Source organism: Amblyomma americanum, chromosome 3 (genome assembly GCF_052857255.1).
Source record: "Amblyomma americanum isolate KBUSLIRL-KWMA chromosome 3, ASM5285725v1, whole genome shotgun sequence".
NCBI classification, from domain to species: domain Eukaryota; kingdom Metazoa; phylum Arthropoda; class Arachnida; order Ixodida; family Ixodidae; genus Amblyomma; species Amblyomma americanum.
The window spans coordinates 135,547,231-135,557,434 of record NC_135499.1 but is presented as its reverse complement, the minus strand read 5'-3'; positions in this window follow the sequence as shown (position 1 = coordinate 135,557,434).

The following is a 10,204-nucleotide window of genomic DNA, read 5'->3' as shown; positions in this document are numbered from 1 at the left end:
TACCGTTTTCAATTTTCTCATCTTCAAATCCGTATAACAGCTTTGTTTTCTGTGAAAGTAGCATTTTTGTCATTTTGTATGCTCAGTCCCGCCATACATTACCTGAAGTAACTTCTGTCGATGCTCATTTTCTCTTGACACTTTAGAGCTGTGGAAGAAACAGCCCGCTAATGCCACTCAGATGTCAAGTATAACAGCATTTGTGAATGTCATTACTGAATATATCTACAAATGAGGTACCTACCGATCTGCACGCATTTAAATGTAACTAATTTCATTTAAATATCGGGTATCTGAACAGCGATTCGAAATGTCTTTTTTTTTTCTTATCCTCTATTAGGCATTCGAAGTGTGCGTTGCTTATACTTAGGTTTTTCATTTTTCATCGCTGGTGTGATTTTCAAAAGAGGTTTGACAGTATTAGTTAAATGTATAAATGAAATTAATCAGCATTGGTCAACTTGAAAGGTGCTAACGTGTTTGCAGTTCGGTACAAGAGAATTTGTCGGGAGAGGGGATGCATAATAAATGACCCGGACAGTAAAAGTGAAGAAAAAGTTGAGTCGATTATTGAAAATTACCGAAAATATAATAAAAGCGTCCTCTGGCTGACAGCGACTCTCGACTTCTCGTTTTTAAAGGGACTAAGTCTACGGCACTTAATATTTGCGCCTGATGCTTCTTTCACATTTGATATTGAAAATTTCACCTGTCGCCTCACGACGTGACTAGCGCAGACAATGAGAAATTAAGCGCAATATTAAATATATTATATCCTATTAGTTCATTTCCCCCAGATTATAGCTACTTACTTCACTGTTTAGAAACAAGGGCCATCCCTTGACTTACTGATGTGCGTCAGTGTACGTTAGACGACTTACTGACGTGCGTCAGTGTACGTTACACGAAAAAAAAACTTAAGAAATTATCAAGTGAGTGTTCAAAGAGGGTTTTGGTGTACGCAAAAGCTTGAATGCAGGCGGAAATAATCATACAATGAATTTCGTGAACAGAAGCACTAAAATTTCACTTCAAGCTTCTTAGAGTTTGTATGTAGTAGGACTACCTCGAGAAGAAATAGCTACCGGAAAAAAGAATTCTGGAGAGGGGTAGTTGCACGCATCACTTACTTGCGAGAAGATCCGTGGCATGCAGGTGACTTAGATTGAAGCGCGCTTGCGTAACCAAAGCTCATGTTCTTGTTTTCGCCGAAAGCGTCAAGAACAGAAGTGGTTTTGCAATATTCCACATGTACTTGGGATACTTGACGGCAGTGGCGAATGCATCTTTTCCAGGAATGGCCTCACGCCTAGTGCAATCACTGTTCCTAAACTTTTGACCTCAGGGTGGAAATTAGACGCTAACTCACGTGAGCTATTCCCCGAAAATCCTGAATACTATGTCGCTAAAGTTTAGCGTCATGGTCATGAAATATACAGGGATTCATTTCGGCCGACAAGCTTTTTCGGCCCATGATCGGCAGTCATCTTTCATCTGTTTGGTGTGCTTATCGATTGGTTTTCCTGAACTTGCCCAATTTAAGCCCATGAAACTGTTTATAACAGAGATTCTGCCGATCTTAACGTATGCAACCAAAAAAAAAGCAGCACTTGGATAGTATAACTATATTCAAATTATTCCGCATGTCTAAAATTTCTGCTTTCTGTTCCTGTAACTTTAAATTTGTTTCATTTTTCTTCAACGAATATTTTTCTCATAGCTTCAGTCATTTCATTATTCAACCTTTCCGCCTCACGCTTTTCCTTTCCTCGCAATTACCTATGTATTACCTACTTGACATTCAGCACCAATCCTTAGCTAATTAAATTCCCCCGCGTGAATGTGTGCCATGTTTACTGAGGTCACCAGCAACAACAGCGCAACAACAACAAGACAGGTCAGCCGCGTAAAGTGTTTCTGGTCATACCTGGGGAGCCAGAAGCTGCTTCCCGAAACGCATTGTGCCTCAAATAAGCGAATCTTTTATAAGTCACTCGACCAAAGCATTAAAATCTATTTCTAGGTTCCGAGTATAGGGCTATGCAACGTGCACCTTCTAAAGCGGCAGAAATTTCATGTATTTCGAAGGAGCTGCGAGAGATCTCAAGCACCTGTGATACGTAGACATCAATGCGCAAGGGTGTTAATTTAGTCAATAGTGGAAATGCAGCACTGTTTTAAGTTTGCAAAGTTCTTATTCGTCAGCTTCATCTAACAGTACACTTTGAGGTTGCAGATACCCTATATCTTGATATGAATAAAGATTCCCGCCTGAAGGCAAGTGCATTGTGCAGTTTATTTTGTGGCGGAATAAACATAAATCATTTGGATGGAGTAGCGCTGCGTGCTTTCGGCACATTAACGGCTGCTCCGTGCACCTCTCCCGCAAAAAGGTATGCGCAGTCTTCTGTTGATTGCATCCATTCCCCTTTCGCTTGCTATTAGGGATCCGATTTAAAGGCTTATTGCTTCTTTTTGCGAGCGAAGGAGAAAGCGCTCTTATCGGCGTGACCCGTACGTCGGTCGAATTCAAATTGGCTTTTGGGCCTAAACGAATGCGACAGAAACGTGGTGTGGTTTGAAAGCGGTGGCATTAATTGTGTCCTTTATAGTCTCTTACCTTCTGTGGTTATCGACGGACCTTTGGCAGGACCGGTATTTCTTCCAAGCAACAATTCATGCTCCTAGCTGTATTCATTGCACGGCTGTAGCCTGTAAATGGGGAAAATACTGAGGTGACAAGGTATTCCACACTTCATAGAAGGCAGTGCTCATGGTTTATTAATGGGTACATTGCGTGCCATCATGCGTCATAGCTTGTTTTTATGGAAACCGTGATACGTACGGACTTCTAACACTGTGTGACATTTCTCTACTGCTACAAATTTAAGCATGAAAGAATGTCATACACCTTTACCGACGCATTTCTTACTGTACAGGGTTTATGCAAACCAAAGAAACAAAACAGACAGCTGTGAGTTTAGCGCGGCAAGGGCCCACTCCTCCTAAAACAGATCGTTTGTATGTATTTTATGAGGAAGAGGCTTCGTGGCTGGCTCGAAGTGTTTTGTATCACTGTTCACAAGTAAAGCAAAATTGATACAAAAACAAAGGTCAAGTTAAACTAAACTTAAACGCGCATCCATTTGTGCAAGCTTATACTAGAGCAGTAATGTATCTGCTGCGAATAAGACTTGCTTTTTTCGAGCATGAATTGCGTCCGTCACATGTTATATGCATTGCTCCTGAGTTTAGTAAGCGTTGATAAGTGCCCCCACAAATGAATAAAAATCATAAATATAGTAACTTAAGCAAATTTCAGTCAGCTTCAACGGTTTCAGCTCACAGTTCATTCTGTCAATTTTTTAACAAATTTCGCTCACGTCATATAGAGAGGCTGTTCTAAATTAGTGGCGCATCTTCCGCCTCAGATTCTTGATATACTCAGCCTTTTCAGTGATGACAGTATTGTCTTCAAGGTCCTCTGATTCACAGCTTTGTCGCCATGGTCATCGAAGTTAACAAATAATTGGCAGCTTATTTGTCCTGACTAAAATATGAGTTAGAAAACTTGAACCTGATGACAGTTGATCTGGGGAATTTTATGGAAACGTTTGAAAGCACGGAAGCCCCACACTCGGAAGAAGGGGCTCCCCAAATCTATCGCATTCGGTTCACTCTTGTGAAGTGACGTTGGAGTTTCTTTTTATTGCTCATCATTTCTGAAATGAAATCCAGAAGTTTGTTTTTAGTCATAACAACTTATCAGTGGGCCCGTATAGCGCGAAATTGTGGAAGTTGTTTTGTAGCCGCTGATTTTCACTACTGCCATATACGAGTTGTCTTGATCAGAGCGCAAGAATACCGCAATCACTTTAGGGATTTTGATCTGTGCATCAGTTTCTTTGCTGAGAACCTGTGCAATGCTACCAAGAGCAGTAAGTTACAAATTATTACCACAGGCACCATTGTGAATAATTTTTTTTGCAGAATAAAAACTTCTGAAGATACTAAATAATGAAGTGCGGCCGAATAATCATAATTTCATTTTGCACAGTATTTCACAATAATATTGCACAGAAATATTGCGTAATCATTAAGCACTTCAGGAAGAGGATGACGTCAGTTATAAAATCTGGTCTCACTAGTACTTTAAAATATTGATGAATAAGTGTTCCGTACTATGTTCTACAGTGAATACATCTGAAAATAATAAAGCTGTCCTAGCCTTATAGGAGTAAATATTTTGCAAAGGGATGACACAAATAAATGTAATATTTACTCACCCAAGAACGAACGTAGTATTTCAGACTGATATGAAGTATTCGCAGTATCATGCGTTACTGAAAACAACGACAGGTTTTATTCACTCTATGAACTTTAAATCGTTATATCTGGAAAAGGACTAAGATGTGAAGCTGACACTGAAGCTGTTTCTAAAAAACTTCTTAGATGAACGTGACGCCTTCATAACTAGTATTAAAGTACCATATAATGTTGCTGAGAAGATGTAAGAGTTCAATTCGAGAGGAAAGAATGTCATGCTTGTTTTATTATACCTCGCTTTCAAATGATCTATTCCTCGCATATTGGCCACCAGGCTTAAAGTGATTCGCATCGAGGCCTCAGCCGACGGTGCTTTGGAACTAGTCACTTCCTATCATAGGGCGCGTAATACTGTTGCCAACACACAAGAAACGGAATAATCTAATTAGAGTTAACATCCATTTGGTTGCCTCCATTTCGCCAGCGAAACGAGCGAAGCACACGAGATGGTGGCCACCTCTAGGCTTTAATTACGTTCTCTTCACCGCATCACTCCATTGTGGCGTGAACAATGACTACAATAAACTAAACAACACCATCAAGCACATGCGACATTTACCATGGCAGGCGTTTTCACAGCGCCGGCGCTGCCAGTAGATTGATGCACATGGCCTCGCAGCAAACCTGCCTCTGCGCGCGAGAAGTGTTTGAAGAGCGCGATTAGAAGCGCCATTTGCAGGGGCGTTGCACACCGTTCGATATATCGAATGTTTCGCCGAAATCGACTTCCATACACGAGGACAAAATTGGTATACTTTTTCATGACTCACTGAAGGGGGCAATCTGATTGTTCGATACAAACGGTCATTCAGTATATTCGAGCATGACTACGTACATCGACAACGATTATCAGCTGCGATTTAATATCGACATTTCATTCTATTGTTAGTATTTCCCGGATGATACGTCCGCTTGCTTAAGCTAGAGCTGGAATTTGATGCATATAAGAATAAATATTACTTCAGTCAGTTTAGGTGTAATTGTATCAGAGTTGTGCAGAACAATGAGCCTCGTAAAAAGGGTATTCCCGTCTTTACAATTACAGGAAACAAGACACTATAGTTATACTCATGCACCACATAAAAGTCGATGTCTCACGTGCAACTCCGAGCTTGAAAAGTCTTCATCTGTATAACTGACCAAACAGCGCCATGACACAACGTTTATTCTTCTGCGCAAGGTGAGCTCAAAGACCCATTTCTCAAAGATTTCACCCTAAATAAGCCGAGCACCAGAATGGGAAAGCTTTTAGATATTATATCACTGGTGGGCACCCGGCGACACTGGGAATCGAACACCGCACCTCTCACATGTGAGGCGGATGCTCGGACCACTAGGCCACCACTGCGGTACAAACAAAAATTCATTCGCCAATTACGTTAAGCTTGCTGCCAGAGAACGACTTCATACAGGTGCTCACAGCTTTCCAGGTCGTTCGTGTGGCGGTTCCTCTAAACGATGGCTCAGCTTAGCACCTCAAAAAGAAACTTCCTTGTCTTCTTGATACGCCATGTTCTCTTTTATTGATCGCTCTCCTCACCGCTACACCCTGCAATGTTATAGCTTGAGGTTTTAATGTATTTTAGGCCCTAACCGGACGTGATGAATACCGGCGTTATTTCACGCAACCGGGCGATCTAATTTCGACACGATAATAGAGCTCAGAAGTGCTCTTGTTCTTTTTCGCCTTATCAGTTGTGTGTACTTGTTTTAGGCACACGATAGTCTCCTCCATTTTTCGTATGTATAGAAGAGAAATTTAGAGCCTTGTTATTAAGCATCGCTGAAGAACAGGGGAGGTATATTTGTACGAGATAATTTTTTGTGAGGCTCGGCAGCCTATTCTCTTTAAAAATTTTCATTACATCGCGCTTTCTACGTTCTTGTTTGTAAAGCTCCTGCGCACACTTATTAAGAGATAAGTTTGAATTGCAGCGCATAAATTACGAATATCAGACGCCCCTTTTGTTTTTTGCTTTTTGCTTGCCGCGAATAATGCTCGCAGATCTCATTTTATTTTTGCTACCTGGGTATTTGCTCTTTGTCTTATCCGGAATGTAGTTCTTTCTGCATGGGCTTGCCTTTAAGGTCCAGAGGTTCTGCACACAGTTATGGGCTGCTATTTCCATTTCCTGGCTTTTAAACTTTAAGTATTATAAATAAATAACGTGAGATTAAGCGCTGTGTGTTTACGGCAAAAAATAATAAAAAGACTGCAAAAATACCACCGATCAGCAACCGTGTCTCACGGCTCGACAACCGAGCACAGTAACCGCTGAGCTTCCGCGGCATCTGATTTATACGTTTGTAGAAGACAAATCAGAGTCGTGGGCATAATGTTTAGTATTTCTCTGCGCAGTAGACCAAATATTTCCGATTTCCGATACATGAAACCTTCACTGAACTTACGTTCACTAATCAGTACGTTCAGTACGTTCAGCATCTTTACAATAAGATATACAGTCCACACCAGGCTCTATACCTGGAATGCAGTCTAAACGCACAGTTTGGTTAACGCGATGTGTGAAAATAAATAGCCATAGTGGATATAGCTTCATTGTTTCTGAGGATCTTCACTTTTTTTAACAAAGGCTATTTAGGTCATGCTCAGTTGCAAGAGTATACCCGTAATGAACGAACCTGTCTTAATGTTACTTCAACAAAGTGGCTGCTCCTAATTAAAACACGTCTTGCGTTCGTGTTTCTTGTGCCTCTACTATTCTGCGCCTTTATTTTCGTTTTCCTGCGTTAACCACTTGCGTCAATTAAACGCACTGACCATTCTTTGTTTCCCGCCTTACCTCCCTTATTATCCCATGCCTGATTGGAAAGTGTCTACACCAACAGCATCAAATAACCGAGCCCTGATCCAGCGCTAACGAGCTGCCAGAAGTGTCGTAGACAGTGAATTATCTTTGCTGGATCCTGTAATTTAATTAGTCCCTTGCTCACCTTACAAGTAACAACCCCGTGCTTCCATGAGTTTCGAGCGTAGCCTGGCCCCGGTAAAAAAAAAAAAAAACAGGCTGTGTCTTATTACTCCTGGTGCCCTGCGAAAGAATTAAAGCTAAAATTTTCATTCGAGCAGGAAGCACTAAGAATGTCAAGTGTTCCAAATTCTATCATAACATTCTGAGCCAGCCTAATTGAGGCTTGATCCTTAGCCCAGGACTCCGACAGCAGTGTGGCCGCCGCGTCCGGAATTTTCTCCCGTGACATCAGGCTCAGTCACTGAACCGCATGACCCTTGTGACACCTCGCCGTGGGCAGCGTCACATCTAGTTTTCTATACGCTAGCTTTGCAATGCATACCTCATATAAGACTACCAATAGTAATCGGTAACACATTTTTCTACAGAATTTTCTGAGAATCTAATACCCGTAAATGGGATCAGCTTTTTCTTACACTAGTACATTTAAAATAGGCTTTCACGCCTATTAGCATCACCTTGTTTTTATAATTGCTGCGTGTGCCTGAAATGTCAAATTACTATGGGCTTAGCTTCTTGAAAGGCAAACCGCACGACCAAATCTAAAGTTAAGCCAGGCTTGTATAAAACGTCTATATTCTCCTCGGTGAACTGTCTATGTCTTCCTCCGTGAAGCTTAAATCTATAGTGGAGTCAGTGTCCTGCTATGTGGTTATCTTTTTTCGCTCATAAGTGGTAAGTGGGGTTTAGCGTCCCTAAGTTGCGCATGGGCTATAGGGGCAACGTGTGCTGCTGGGCGAGGTGGTTGAGGTACATTGTGAGAAAAACGGCGCTCGCAGACAATGGACGAGAACAACGACACACAACTGCGAGCGCCGTAGTGGAGGGCTCTGGGTTAAATTAGACCACATGGTGTTCTTTAACGTATGGTCAGACAGCGCTGCAAAGTGGTATTTTTGCACTTTTTTACTCTTGACTCTACGTTAACGGAAGTAACTTGTGAGGGCCCGATTAGACTTATCCCGGGAATGGAAGCATGCGTAAGAAAAACAATTATTCAATAGTTTCCTTCCTTTCCATTTTCGTTCTAGGTTCCACAGTTCCTTCTGTCACTAACCAATTATCATGTTATTAAGTATGTGGTAAGATTTTGCCTTCCAGATGAGAAACGCCTGGCGCATTCAGATCAAGAGTTTCGGGTCTGTCGTGATGACAGAAAAAACAAATCTCAATAAAGTGCGCGCCAAGTTCCATATTCTGTTCGCCCGTCTCAGCATGCTTCCGATTCCAAAAAAATTTTTGGCCGGATAACAAATGCCGCATATAAAATGACATTTTTTTTCCAACTGTCACAATGGTTGACTTTACAAGAACACCACAGATACATCAAATTAAGCTTGGTTGCTCAGGAACCCCTTCACCGTTCCCTGCTCATCAGGGCGCCCTACCGTGGGATGTGCGTGCTGAAACAACCGTATCTCATGACCCTGTAGTGACTAACAAACATGTAAAGAGCGGGAAGCCAGACGATGAAGCGCGCTCCTAATTGAATCCGAGTTTGATTACCATGAGCGGAACATATGTAACCTTGTTAGCTTGTACCGTGTGACGCAAGATATTCTTCCCCAATTATGGATCGCCCTGTATTTATGCTCGGTACTATTTTCACTAGTTCAATAAATGTATTGCAGAGTGGCAGTGATGTAACAATATGTTCCTCTTCTTCGAAGAAAAAAAAATGCACGGTTATAAAACAGAAATCACGCTTGAAATGCCGGGAAACTAAAAATAAAAAGTAAACAGAGTTGGTGCTTCATCTATCGACACGCAAAGTAATGCTAAGATATTTTTGTCAAAAGTGTCACGTTTCGTTAATACGTCTGCACTGCAGCTAAAGTTAACATTGACAAAGATTGCGACAGAAGCTGAATCCCCGCAAAAAACGCTTGATGTTCGGTACAATACCAATTATAGTGTCTCAAGTAAAAATGTCTTGTAAACAGCTTTAGCGGTTTCTGGCGTCCATAACTTACAATTCAATATTTAGTAATTCGTTTCTTGGAGATCAACGGTTTTCCTTCTGGTCGGTCTAAGCAGGGTGAATGTCGTGTCCAGCGTCAAGTCTGTCGCGTTCTCTGCACGTTATGAATCTTTTGATAAGAAAACCAAATTGTCACTACTGCGTGACTTTTGAAGCGGATATTGGATGTTTAAAAAGATATTTCATGCCGGCCTATCCATAATCGTTTACATTCTTCCTGCAACTTTTTAAACAACCGACATTCTCTTTATCTAAGATGTCCAAGACACCCTACTGCCTGAGCACTTTTTAGTTCAGAAAAAAAAATCATTCAGTGCTTGCTTTTTTTATTTTCGAGTGAAATATTTTGCAGTTACATGATACTTTATCTATAAAAGGATCTCTCCCATGGCTTTAACATTCTGTGTTTAACTAAACAACACTTTCCTTCGCCTGATAAGCTTTGAAGGTGTCACTCGGAAAGGCTCTAATGTGTACAGTTTCCGTGCAGTCAGTCGAGAATGTGGAACACGTGTAGGACTAGGCATTACTGTAAAATTTTTCATTTTTTTCGTCAAGAGAAAAAAGATGGCCCTGTCAGCCAAGTCAAGGCGGCAATAATGTAAAGCTATTAGTGTGCTGTCTACAAACTTATTCTCTCTCTCTAGCACAAGAGTAAATGTTAAATTTATTAACATTACAGCGAGGCTGAGAATTGGAAGCCAGGTCACGTCCTCAGCTGTTTCATTTCGTCACAGATCTCCGCGTCCAACGATCGTGCCCATGGCTGCCGACAGCGTTGGGCTGTGTCCACAATTCGCTACCTACAGCATGGGGAGGCGAAGCATCATGTTATAAGAAATAGTGTAACCATTACTCAGCAACCGAAGGAACATCATTAGCTGGCTCGATGCCGGCCGCGGCGGTC